The sequence below is a fragment of the Oryx dammah genome, unplaced genomic scaffold (genome assembly GCF_014754425.2).
Source record: "Oryx dammah isolate SB20612 unplaced genomic scaffold, SCBI_Odam_1.1 HiC_scaffold_9, whole genome shotgun sequence".
NCBI lineage: Eukaryota > Metazoa > Chordata > Mammalia > Artiodactyla > Bovidae > Oryx > Oryx dammah.
In genome coordinates, this window is record NW_024070193.1 from 3,275,142 (window position 1) to 3,288,670 (window position 13,529).

A 13,529-nucleotide genomic window follows, 5' to 3' on the forward strand; every position below is an offset into this window, starting at 1 on the left:
ATAAGGGTGGTGTCATCTGCATATCTGAGGTTATTGATATTTCTCCCGGCAATCCTGATTCCAGGTTGTGTTTCTTCCAGTCCAGCGTTTCTCATGATGAACTCTGCGTAGAAGTTAAATAAGCAGGGTGACAATATACAGCCTTGACGTACTCCTTTTCCTATTTGGAACCAGTCTGTTGTTCCATGTCCGGTTCTAACTGTTGCTTCCTGGCCTGCATACAGATTTCTCAAGAGGCAGGTCAGGTGGTCTGGTATTCCCATCTCTTTCAGAATGTTCCACAGTTTATTGTGATCCACACAGTCAAAGGCTTTGGCATAGTCAATAAAGCAGAAATAGATGTTTTTCTGGAACTCTCTTGCTTTTTCCATGATCCAGCAGATGTTGGCAATTTGATCTCTGGTTCCTCTGCCTTTTCTAAAACCAGCTTGAACATCAGGAAGTTCACGGTTCACATACAGCTGAAGCCTGGCTTGGAGAATTTTCAGCATTAGTTTACTAGCATGTGAGATGAGTGATATGATTTGTTTGTTTAGATGTTGGTTATTTCCCAACAGAATAGAGTTTTCATGCGAGGAGACTATCTTAAAAACCAGAATGAGGCCTTGCACACAGTAGGCACTCATTAAATACTTGTTATATGGATGAATGGATATTTATGAAGTATCTTAAATCTATCAGTGAACAACTGTAATTTGATTTACTAATAATACTTTACCTGACTTCCAGTTAAATATAGCAAATACAGGCATTCATTATCTCTATTTCTTCAACAAATCACATTTAAGTATGAGTGAGGGATTAAAAAAAAAAGTACAAATCCACAAGGGCAAAGATAGTAGTCAAGGAGATGACAGCGGGTCACAAATACTAACAAACTCTAGGAAGATGGAAAGCAGATGGTAGAGAGGAAACTGACTCAGCATAAAGAACAAAGCCGAACTCCAAATGACTACAGAGGGGAATACTAATGACAAATCAGCTAGCTGCCACCCCAGAGCCCTGGAAGGGCTCAGTACTAGATCTCACAGTCCTGCAGAAGGCTGGGCTGAGAGACACACTGAGAATCAGGGGCTGGCTGAACACCTGTCATGCAGCCACGTGACTCACCCAGGACTACCACCGTCACTTTCCTGTGGGGAGAGTGTAGCCACCAAGCCCCAGACCAGACACAGAAACATCTTCACAGTGAGGAGGGAGCCCCTGTCCTCACAGTGCAACGAGGGACACTAAGTACTGAGCCTCAAACCCTCACCTTGTAATACTGCAGACAAGGCATGAAGCACCCCCCACCACCACCACCCAACCCACCACCAAACTGAAGAATTCTTGCTTAGAAAACCTGAATGGACCCGGAAAAGAAACCTATGAATACTGACATCTGGGGCACTCTCCAAACAAAGTATGTGGGTGCCCATCTAATCACCCCAAAGTAAAATCAAAACTGGAAGGTGACAAGACTTCCTCCTGCACAAAACATGTTTGTCTTTGCTTTCAGTTTTAAGTGCTTCATTTTAAAAATGTGAGCCAACAATAAGGATCATTAGCCATGTGAGAAAAATATTCCTTATAGAATAAGGGAACTAAAAGAGACAAAAAGGAATTTGGATAAAACAGCATCTACGGAAGCAGCAAAAGAAAACTAAAGAGCAAGAAACTGGAATTATCACCCTCACTAAAAAGGACAAACTACCGCATCCACGAGACAAGGAAAATTCGCCAGTCAGTTCCATCCTGTTCAGCTAAACCTGCTCCTGCAAAAGTGGAAACAAAGACAAAACGGGAAAGGGTAACTCTTCAGACAAAAAATAAAATAAAAAAGAATACGGGAGCAAAGGAAAACAGGCCACAGTGGCTCACCAAAAGCAAGAAACTAAAGAAGGTTTACCTGCAGAAAATGGAGAACTGAGAGAGGAGAGTCCAGCCTCTGACGAAGCGGGAAAGGGCCCAACGCTGTGGGGTGTCACACATCAAGTCTTAGAGGTCCCTGTCTCACTTCATGAGAAAGGCAGAGGAACAGTTACCAGCTATTTTGTAAACACAGGGTAAAAAAAAAGCAGTTCTAGAAACATTTTAAAGGAGGGAATCCCATCATCATATACAATCTTTCAAGGGTAAATGTTTTATTTTTTTTGAGTGGTGAATCATCTGTTGTTGCTTATTTTTCGATACAACCTGAAAACAGCAGAATATTGAGTGCAGGACGCTTTGACTGTCTCGGGTGTCAGCACAACGTGCCACGGAGGGGGGTCCTTTTCATTTCCTATTATATAAAGCATACCAAATGACAACTTGGGAGCACCAGTTTTGTGCACTTAATATGCCTTTAACATTTAAAATTATTTCTGTTCTCATTTTGTTTTCAGCAAAATTGTTTCCTCAAGAAAACAACTCCTTGACCTTGGCTCTGCCTGTCAGAGCTGCCTGCTCTCTAAAGCTCCTTTGGCCATGGCAGTCCATTTTCCCAGTAACTGCTAATACACTGTGAAAGACTGAAAACCTGAATAGGTACATGATGCTAAATTGTGAATCAGTGGGACTTACAATTTAACAGTTTATCAACATTTGAAGATACTGGCACTTGATATCCTCTTAATATCAGGTCAGTTTTCATTCCAATCCCAAAGAAAAGCAATGCCAAAGAATGCTCAAACGACCGCACAACTGCACTCATCTCACACGCTAGTAAAGTACTGCTCAAAATTCTCCAAGCCAGGCTTCAGCAATACGTGAACCGTGAACTTCCTGATGTTCAAGCTGGTTTTAGAAAAGGCAGAGGAACCAGAAATCAAATTGCCAACATCTGCTGGATCATGGAAAAAGCAAGGAGTTCCAGAAAAACATCTATTTCTGCTTTATTGACTATGCCAAAGCCTTTGACTGTGTGGATCACAATAAACTGTGGAAAATTCTGAAAGAGATGGGAATACCAGACCACCTGACCTGCCTCTTGAGAAATCTGTATGCAGGCCAGGAAGCAACAGTTAGAACCGGACATGGAACAACAGACTGGTTCCAAATAGGAAAGGGAGTACGTCAAGGCTGTATATTGTCACCCTGCTTATTTAACTTCTACGCGGAGTTCATCATGAGAAACGCTGGACTGGAAGAAACACAAGCTGGAATCAGGATTGCCGGGAGAAATATCAATAACCTCAGATATGCAGATGACACCACCCTTATGGCAGAAAGTGAAGAGGAACTAGAAAGCCTCTTGATGAAAGTGAAAGAGGAGAGTGAAAAAATTGGCTTAAAGCTCAACATTCAGAAAACGAAGATCATGGCATCCGGTCCCATCACTTCATGAGAAATAGATGTGGAAACAGTGTCAGACTTTATTTTTGGGGGCTCCAAAATCACTGCAGATGGTGATTGCAGCCATGAAATTAAAAGATGCTTACTCCTTGGAAGAAAAGTTATGAGCAACCTAGATAGCATATTCAAAAGCAGAGACATTACTTTGCCGACTAAGGTCCGTCTAGTCAAGGCTATGGTTTTTCCTGTCGTCATGTATGGATGTGAGAGTTGGACTGTGAAGAAGGTCACTGAGTGCTGAAGAATTGATGCTTTTGAACTGTGGTGTTGGAGAAGACTCTTGAGAGTCCCTTGGACTGCAAGGAGATCCAACCAGTCCATTCTGAAGGAGATCAGCCCTGGGATTTCTTTGGAAGGAATGATGCTAAAGCTGAAGCTCCAGTACTTTGGACACCTCATGCAAAGAGTTGACTCATTGGAAAAGACTTTGATGCTGGGAGGGATTGGGGGCAGGAGGAGAAGGGGACGACCGAGGATGAGATGGCTGGATGGCATCACTGACTTGAGGGACGCGAGTCTGAGTGAACTCCGGGATTTGGTGATGGACAGGGAGGCCTGGCGTGCTGCGATTCATGGGGTCGCAAAGAGTCGGTCAGACACGACTGAGCGACTGAACTGAACTGAAACAAAAAAAAATTGTCAAGAGAGCCATAAGTGCTCTAAAGAGAAGTGAAGAGACAGGAAGTGATAAAAGAGGAGCACTGTGTAAGCACCTTCAGGGGAGCCGTCTTTTAGAAGGTACCATTTTAAGTGGAGGCCCGAGTGATGTGAGAGAGGGCTCATGTCTGAGTGCCGGGGCATGGCACCGGAGTGGCCCAGGTACGGGGGAGGGGGCATGCTTGGCCCAGTGCAGGAACCACAGAGGCCTGAGCGGCAGGAGCACGTGGCGGGGAACAGGAGTGGCGGGAGATGAGGTGAGTTCCGTGGGCCGTGCTGGAGAGTTGGTATTTTCTTCTCTGTGTATTGGGAAGTCACTGGAGAGTCTGAGCAGGAGGTTGGCCTGTCTTTGAAGGTTGTAGCAGGAGCGTGCTGATCATGCAAACCGCCACTCAGATCCTGATCTGACAGACCAGTCTCCTCCTTGAGGGTGGGGACTTTGAAGAGCTTCCCGCCTTGAAACCGTTGCTATCCATAGTCCCTGCTGTGGCTGTACCTGTGTGGCCACGTCCATAACACATTACCCTGGTCTTGATTCAGCCAACCTATATCCTTGGTGGACTGATTGAGCTGATAAGATTCCTACTTTTAAGAATTGGAAAGCAAGTATTTTTGTTTTTACATGAAATAGGCATCTCTGAAAAACCTTGTGTTCTCCACACTAGAAGTAACAGAACTTATAGGAAAAAAAGCATTCACAATGGCCCAGAGCACTAACAAAAATAATAATCCTAGTAAAAATGCTAATATAATTAAGACATTAAATTCCGAATAATCAGACATTAGAGTAAGCATAGGATTTTGTCTTAAAAACAAGGTGAAAGTAACTTTATGGTAGAGGATACAAGGGAGGGTTCAGTTCAGTTCAGTTCAGTCGCTCAGTCGTATCTGACTCTTTGCAACCCCATGAATCGCAGCACGCCAGGCCTCCCTGTCCATCACGAACTCCCTGAGTTTACCCAAACTCATGTCCATTGAGTCGGTGATACCATCCAGCCGTCTCATCCTCTGTTGTCCCGTTCTCCTCCTGCCCCCAATCCCTCCCAGCATCAGAGTCTTTTCCAATGAGTCAACTCTTTGCATGAGGTGCCCAAAGTATTGGTGTTTCAGCTTTAGCATCAGTCCTTCCAATGAACACCCAGGACTGATCTCCTTTAGGATGGACCCGTTGGATCTCCTTGCAGGCCCAGGGACTCTCAAGAGTCTTCTCCAACACCACAGTTCAAAACCATCAATTCTTCAGCACTCATCTTTCTTCACAGTCCAACTGTTAAATCCATACATGACTACTGGAAAAACCATAGCCTTGACTAGACGGACCTTAGTCAGCAAAGTAATGTCTCTGCTTTTGAATATGCTATCTAGGTTGGTCATAACTTTTCTTCCAAGGAGTAAGCATCTTTTAATTTCATGGCTGCAATCACCATCTGCAGTGATTTTGAAGCCCCCAGAAATAGTCTGACACTGTTTCCACTGTTTCCCCATCTATTTCCCATGAACTGATGGGACCAGATGCCATGATCTTCGTTTTCTGAATGTTGAGCTTTAAGCCAACTTTTTCACTCTCCTCTTTCACTTTCATCAAGAGGCTTTTTAGCTCCTCTTCACTTTCTGCCATAAGGGTGGTATCATTTGCATATCTGAGGTTATTGATATTTCTCCCGGCAGTCTTGATTCCAGCTCGTGTTTCTTCCAGCCCAGCGTTTCTCGTGATGTATTCTGCATATAAATAAGAAGGGTGACAGTATACAGCCTTGACGTACTCCTTTTCCTATTTGGAACCAGTCTGTTGTTCCATGTCCAGCTCTGACTGTTGCTTCCTGACCTGCATAAGGGAGGGTTAGAGATGGTGAATCATTGCACGAATGCAGAAAGATTAGCCCGTGCGATGGACTTTTCCAAGGCAGAGAGCACATGGCCAGAATGAAACTACGGAAGAACTTGGCGTGACTAGGCCTCCTGCACCAGGCTGAATTTCTGTTAGTTCTGATGCCAGTGTTTCGCCTTCTGTGGTGCTCACACTGTGCTGTGGAATAGAACGCGGTAAGGAATTGGAAGCAGTCACTTTTGAGTCAGTGTGATTCCAGCTCCTGTATCCCCACCACTCCTCTGTTTATAGTTTTGTAGAATCAAAATCACAGTATGGAAATAACCTTGCAACAGATCATACTTTGCTAACGGTGGTACTGTTGAATCCTTACTGTGTACCAGGTATTGTTAAACTCTGTATGTGTTATCATTTTGCTTAATCTTAATGTCTGTGAAATGGTGCTCTCAATTTTCATAGTTCGGGAAGTTAAGACCCAGTAAAGAGTTAAATACATGTTTACTGGAACATGACCAGTGTAAGTTACATTAGACTCTGGACTTAGAAGCTCATACAGCGTCAGGTCTTGAGTTGATGCTACATGCAAGCCCAGGTTGTTCGGGAATGTAGAAGCAGAGAAAGCTAGTCCTCTAAGAGAAGCTAGGGAGTGATCAGACTCTCAGAAAAATGCCGAGGAAAGTGGGCAGGTAGTCTCAGAAAGATGGAGAGAGAAGCTGCCTCACAGCTCTCCACTTTGCAAATAGCACAGTCATGCATCCTGAGAGACTGGGCTCTGTGAGTGTCTTTCCAGCAAGTATTCACCCGAGCAGGTTAGAGTGTCATTTGTAACCAGTCACAGGTAGAAGCATCCAGAACCTCCCAGTACTACTTGACATGTGTCTGGCATGTCACATTTCAGAGGTACACACTACAGTTTCTGTAAGTAGATTAATGTGACTCGTTTCCCCCATGAAATCGAATAAGTTATCTGTTGGGGTTCAAGCCCATGGCTCTCAGGTACACAAGCGGATTGGTTTTGGGTGGGGAAGGTGCTGTGGAGAGTGGGGGAACACCAGGAACGGAGGAAGAGGGCTCCAGTTCCTTCGTTTCCTCTCGGTACAGCTATATATTTATTTATGTGTTCTGCCGCTGGTAGTCATTTGGACTGTTTAAAGCAAAAAGTGAAGTCGCTCAGTCGTGTCTGACTCTTTGCGACCCCATGGACTGTAGCCTATCACGCTCCTCTATCCATGAGATTTTCCAGGCAGGAATACTGGAGGGGGTTGCCATTTCCTTCTCCAGGGGATCTTCCCAACCCAGGGATCAAACCTAGGTATCCCACGTTAGGCAGACGCTTTACTGTCTGAGCCACCAGGGATTGTTTATCGCTCCCCTTTTGGGGGTGACATTGGGGATGTGTCTCTAGTGCACATGTGCGAGGGCTTCTTCAGGCTCACGGCTGATCCTGTCGGCGTGCATGGTCGTGCGGAGGCTCCTAGTCAGCTTCAGGAGGCCATACTGCATGGTCCAGTCCCAGCAGCACTGATTGGATGGGAATAACTGACGCTCCACATCCTTGCTACTATGTGGTAGGATCTCACCGGTCAGGTAGGGAGGAAATTCTTGTCCAATATGACTTTATGTTCTGCATTTATTAATGACATTAAACATGATCTTATATTTTTATGGGTGCCTCATTTTTTGAAATTGTGTTCATAAATGCATTTGTGTTTTCACTTGTCTTTTCTCATTATTTCGTTATAGATTCAGGATGCTAATCTTTTTTGCTTACATGTTTTGCGAGCACACTCTTAGTCCATGTCTTTACCTTTTTATTCTCTTCATGATATTGTGTATTCACTAGTCTTTTCCTTTGTCGTTTTCACTCCTTGTATCTTGTTTATGAAATTCATCCCTACGCCATGGGTCAGTCGTTAAATTGTCTACTGAAGATTTAGTGTTGCCTTTTAGAGTTCAGGCCTTTGGGCCTCCTGGAATTGACACTTAAGTGTCGTATGAAGTTTTATAATAAGGATCAAGTTTCCTTCACCTTTGTTCTTGGCCTTTCAGATTGTTGTGAATATCTGTGGTCCTTTTGACGTTCAACATATATTTTAAAGTTAATTGTTAGGTTATACATATAAGAAACAAAAAGCCTGTTGGCTGTTTAAAATTGGAATTGCATTTGCTTCATGAATGAATTTAGAGAGAATTTATATCTTTTTAAAAAATGATTTTATTTTTGGCTATGCCAGATCTTTGTTGCTGTGTGGGCATTTTCTCCAGTTGTGGCGGGGGGTTGGGGGGGGGGCCTTCTCTTGTTGCGAAGCATGGGCCTCAGTGGCTGCAGTTCCTGGCTCGAGAGCGCAGGCTCGGTGGCTGTGGCGCATGGGCATAGCTGCTCTGTGGCCCGTGGGGTTTCTTGGACTTTGGATTGAACCCGCATCTCCTGCATGGGCGGGTGAATTCTTTATGAGCCACCAGGGAAGTCTGAACAATTATATCTTGAGGGCACGGAGTCAGAAACATAGAAAAGTTTTCCATTTATTCAGGTTTTTATTTTTTTCTGCTAAAATGCAGCATAATTTTCATGTGATTTGTTTCCCAATACTTAACATTCTTTGATGCTATTTGACAAGAGTATACTAAAGTTTTGTTTTCCAACTCTGCTAGTATATAGAAATGCAAGTAATCTTGTCTATAGATATGGTTTAAATCAGCAATCTCTTATTGTTTATAGGGATTGCATTTTTTAAAATTTACTTTATATTGGAGTGTAGTTAATAATGTGTTAGTTTCAGATGTACAGCAGAGTGATTCAGTTATGCCTATACATGTATCTCTTCTTTTTCTAATTCTCCTGTTTAGGTTATTACAGAATATTGAGCCAAGTTCCCTGTGCTATATAGTAGATACTTGTTGACTATCTATCTGTTTAAAATACAGTGGTATTTTAAATGTGTCAATCCCAGGCTCCCAATTTATTCCTGGTCCCATCTTTTCCCTTGGGTAACCGTAAGTTTGCTTTCGAAGTCCGTGAGTCCGTTTCTGTTCCGTTTAAGCTCGTTTGTGTCCTTGTTTCTTACGTTTTGGCCGTTATCTTACGGCTTTCTCTGACTTCACTCAGGATGATAATCTCTAGGTCCATCCATGTTGCTGCAAATGGCATTCAGTTCAGTTCAGTCGCTCAGTCGTGTCTGACTGTTTGTGACCCCATAGACTGCAGCATGCCAGGCTTCCCTGTCCATCACCAACTCCTGGAGCTGAACATTGTGTCCATCGAGTCGGTGATGCCATCCAGCCATCTCAGCCTCTGTCGTTTCGTCCTCCTGGGCTCAATCTTTCCCGGCATCAGAGTCTTTTCCAAGGAGTCAGTTCTTTGCATCAGATAGCCAGAGTATTGAAGTTTCAGCTTCAGCATCAGTCCTTCCAATGAATATTCAGGACTGATCTCCTTTAGGATGGACTGGTTGGATCTGCTTGTAGTCCAAGGGGCTCTCAAGAGTCTTCTCCAATACCGCAGTTCAAAAGCATCAGTTCTTTGCCGCTCACCTTTCTTTATAGTCCAACTCATGTCGATACATGACCACTGGAAAAACCATAGGTTCCACTAGACAGACTTTTGTTGGCAAAGTAATGTCTCTGCTGTCTATTTACTATGCTGTCTAGGTTGGTCACAGTATACCTCACTGTAGTTCTTTTTGAAATTTTTTGAATTAAAAATATTTGTTTTTAATTGAAGGATAATTGCTTTACAAGATTATGTTGGCTTCTTCCAGATGGCCTTATTTCATCCTGCTCAGTGGCTGAGCAGCGCTCCGTTGGATGTGTGTGCCACACCTTCTTTATCCACTCTGTTGGTGGGCATTTAGGTGCTCTCCATGGCTCGGCTGCTGTAAACAGCACTGCCGTGAGCATTGGGGTGCATGGACCCTTTCAGACCATCGTTTTCTGCAGATACATATGCAGGAGTGGAGTTGCTGAATCATACGTTAGCTCTATGTTTTTTTTAAAGGAACTTCCATACACTTCTCCCCAGTGGTTATATCAATTTACATTCCCACCAACAGTATAGGAGGGTTCCCTGTTCTCCACACTCGCTCCAACATTTACTGTTTGTAGACTTTTAATCATGGCCATTTTGACTGATGTGAGGTGATACCTCATTATAGTTCTTTTTGAAAATTTTTTAATTAAAAATACTTATTTTTAATTGAAGGATAATTAAATATTACGTTGGCTTCGGCCATGTATCAGCATGACTCAGTCATCGGTATATGTGTGTCCCCTCCCTCTTGGCCCTTGCTCCCACCTCCCACCCCCGGCCACATCCTACCCCTCTAGATGCTCACAGACACCAGTTTGAGCTCCCTGAGTCATACAGCAAGTTCCCGCTAGCTGGCTGTGTTCCACGCGGCAGTGCGCATGTCTCAGCGCTGCTCTCCACTCGCCCCGCCCTCTCCTTCCCCAGGCCGCCCCCCACGTCCACAGGTCTGTTTATCAGCGCCGTCGTGCCAGATTCCTGTATGTGCATTAATGTATGATGCTTGCTTTTCTCTTTCTGACTTTCTTCACTCTGTATAACAGGCTCCAGGTTCACCCACCTCCCTAGAACGGGCTCGAGCGCCTTTTTATGGCTTAGGAATACTCCACCCTATATATGCAGCGCATGTTCTTGATCTGTTCACCCGCTGGTGGGCACGTGGGTTGCCCCCATGTCCCAGCTATAGTGAATGGTGCTGCTTGAGCATAGGGCTGCTCGTGTCTTCTCCAGTTATGGTTTTATCATGGCGCATGCCCAGTAGTGGGGCCGTGGGGTCAACTGCTGGGTTTACTCCTCGTGTTTTAAGCAGTCTCCATCCTGTTCTCTGTAGTGGCTGTATCTATTTACAGTGCTACCAACAGTGCAAGCGGCTCCCTTTTCTCCACACCCTCTCCCTTCTGACCTGTGTGAGGGGATACCTTATACCTTATAGTTTTTGTTTCCATTTCTCTAATGATTAATGGTATTGAACATCTTTTCATGTGCATCTTAGCCATTGGTATGTATATCTTTGGAGAAATGTCTGTTTAGGTCTTCTGGCAGTTTTTTCATTGTGTTTTTTTTTTTTTTTTTTTTATATTGAGCCTCATAAGCTGTTTGTAAATTTTGGAGATTAATCTCTTATGGGTCACATGGTTTGCAGATGTTTTTTCCTGTTCTGTGGGTTGTTTTTGTTTATGGTTTCTTTTGCTACACAAGCACTTTTAGGTTTAATAGCGTCTCATTTAAAAATTTTTTTGTTTTTATTTTCATAACTCTGGGAGAACTCTCTCTCTATTAATTCTAATGGTTTCACTATGTATTCATTTAAAATTTTTTTCCAGTCCTTTTGCCTTTCTGTGCTGGCTGGAGTCTTCAGTACAGAGTGTGACAGAAGTGGTGGGAGCAGGCAGTGATGTCTTGTTCCTCGTCTTACAGGAGTGCTTTCAACAAGGCCTTCTCTTCTGTTCCTAGTTAGAAGAAAACTTAGATTCAGCAGATGTTGGGTTTTTAATCACTTTTTAAAAAATATACTAAAATGTGATATCTCTCTTTTAATCAGTGTGGTGAATTAGATTTATTTGTAAGCTCATCTTGCTTCTTGGTTTTTTCTTATTCAGTCGCTAAGTCGTGTCCAGTTCTTCAAGACTCTGTGGACTATAGCACGCCATGCTACATGCCACAGGTTATGGGGTTAATACCAATCTAATCATGATTCGCATATACATTTTAAATTCAGTTTGCTAATGTTTTGTTTAGGAATTTTCCATCTGTGTTCATGAGAAGACTGACTTTAAATTTTCTTAAGTTTTGTAATCAGGGTTATGCTAGCTTCATAAAATGAGTTGGAAGGAGAGCCCCTCCACTTCTACTTTCTGTAATAATTGATGTAAAATTTAAATTATTTGGTCCTTGAATGCTTATAGAACTCATCAGTAAAACTGCCAGGGCTTAGAAAGGTTTTAAACTACTGATTTAATTTCTTTAATGGTTAAAAGGCTATTCAGAATTTTTTTTTTTTTTTTTTTGGCTAATTGACTTTCAGTTTTAGTAAGTTACGTTTTTCTAAGAATTTGACTTCAAGTTTTCACATTTATTGGCATATAGCTACTCAGAATAACTGTGTTTTATATTTTTAATGTTTGAAGCATCTCTAGTTATAGCTTATTTTCATTCCTAAGATTATATTATTTGTGTCATCTCCCCTTTTTCTTGCTTGATTTTACCAGAGAGTTGTTTTTACAACTTTACATGTGCTTATTTGTCATTCATATTACATCTTTGATGAAGTACCTGTTCAAATCTTTTGACTTTTTTCTTTGCTGTTGTTGAGTTGTTCGCTTTCTTACTCTTGAGTTTTAACAGTTCTTTATATATTCTAGATACATGTTCTCTATTAGATAAGTGGTTTCCAAATATTTTCTCCCCATCTGTGGCTTTTCATTCTTTTAGCAGTGTCTCTTGAAGAGCAGAATCTTTTTTTTATTTTGATGAAGTCTAATTTATCTCTTTTGAATATTATAAGTCATGCTTTTGATATTGTATCTGAAAGTCTTTACCTAACCCATGGTCACAAAGATTTTCTCCTGCATTTTCTCTAGAAACTTTATAGCTGCTAGGCTTTACATTTATGATTATCTTTTTGTTGTTGTTGTTATTTTAACTTAATTACAATATAATAAAATCTGGTCTGTATGATAACCAATTTGGGGTTGTTGTTGTTTTTTTTCCTAAGCTTTGATGAAAACAAAAGCAATATCTGGGCCATTTGTGTTTTTTTGTTTTCCAAAAAATTCCAAGATAATTCTGATATGCCTCTGGATTTTAAAAAGTGGTTACAGGTTTTCTATTAAATGATAGTTTTAGTGATAAAGAAATTCTGTTATTTTCTGTTGACCAGTCATGAATCAATTATTGTATTAAGCAACAATCACAATAGTGGAAGATGTTTATCAGTTGTCACAGTCAGTAGCCAAACAAAAAATAAAAGGTCACTACAACTGCAAGCCTTGATTAACCTAACAAAATAAACGCATAGAATTTGGGGTGTTGAGTAGAGCAGTGATGAGGGAAAGTGCAGACATGCACGTGTGTTTCTTCTCCCCAGCCAGTTTTTGTCTTCTGGTTCCTGCATTTACTCCAGCTATGTTTAAAGTAATTAGTGGTGTGTATGTCCCTTTTACCATTTTCTTAATAGTTTTGGATTTATTTTGTGTCGGTCTTTCCCTTGAGTTTCCTGCTTAGAGAAGTTCCTTTAGTATTTGTTGTAAAGCTGGTTTGGTGGTGCTGAATTCTCTTTTAACTTTTGCTTCTCTGGAAAGCTTTTGATTTCTGCATCAAATCTGAGTGAGAACCTTGCTGGGTAGAGTATTCTTAGTTGTAGGTTCTTCTCTTTCATCCCTTTATATATAGATACGCTGCTGCTGCTAAGGCGCTTCAATCGTGTCCAACTCTGTGTGACCCCATAGACAGCAGCCCACCAGGCTCCCCCGTCCCTGGGATTCTCCAGGCAAGAACAGTGGAGTGTGTTGCCATTTCCTTCTCCAGTCCATGAAAGTGAAAAGTGAAAGTGAAGTCGCTCAGTCGTCTCCGACTCTTCGCGACCCCATGGACTGCAGCCCACCAGGCTCCTCCATCCATGGATTTTCCAGGCAAGAGTACTGGAGTGGGGTGCCATTGCCTTCTCCGATATATAGATATAGATATATTTTATATATCTTGGCATTC

The 13,529-nt window shown here is 42.3% G+C and overlaps 1 protein-coding gene across 6 annotated transcripts in view; it reads left to right on the forward strand.

Moving 5' to 3' along the window:
• NR2C2 (nuclear receptor subfamily 2 group C member 2) overlaps window positions 1–13,529 on the forward strand; it is a 109,705-nt gene that overhangs the window by 24,878 nt on the left and 71,298 nt on the right. The window lies entirely within an intron of this gene.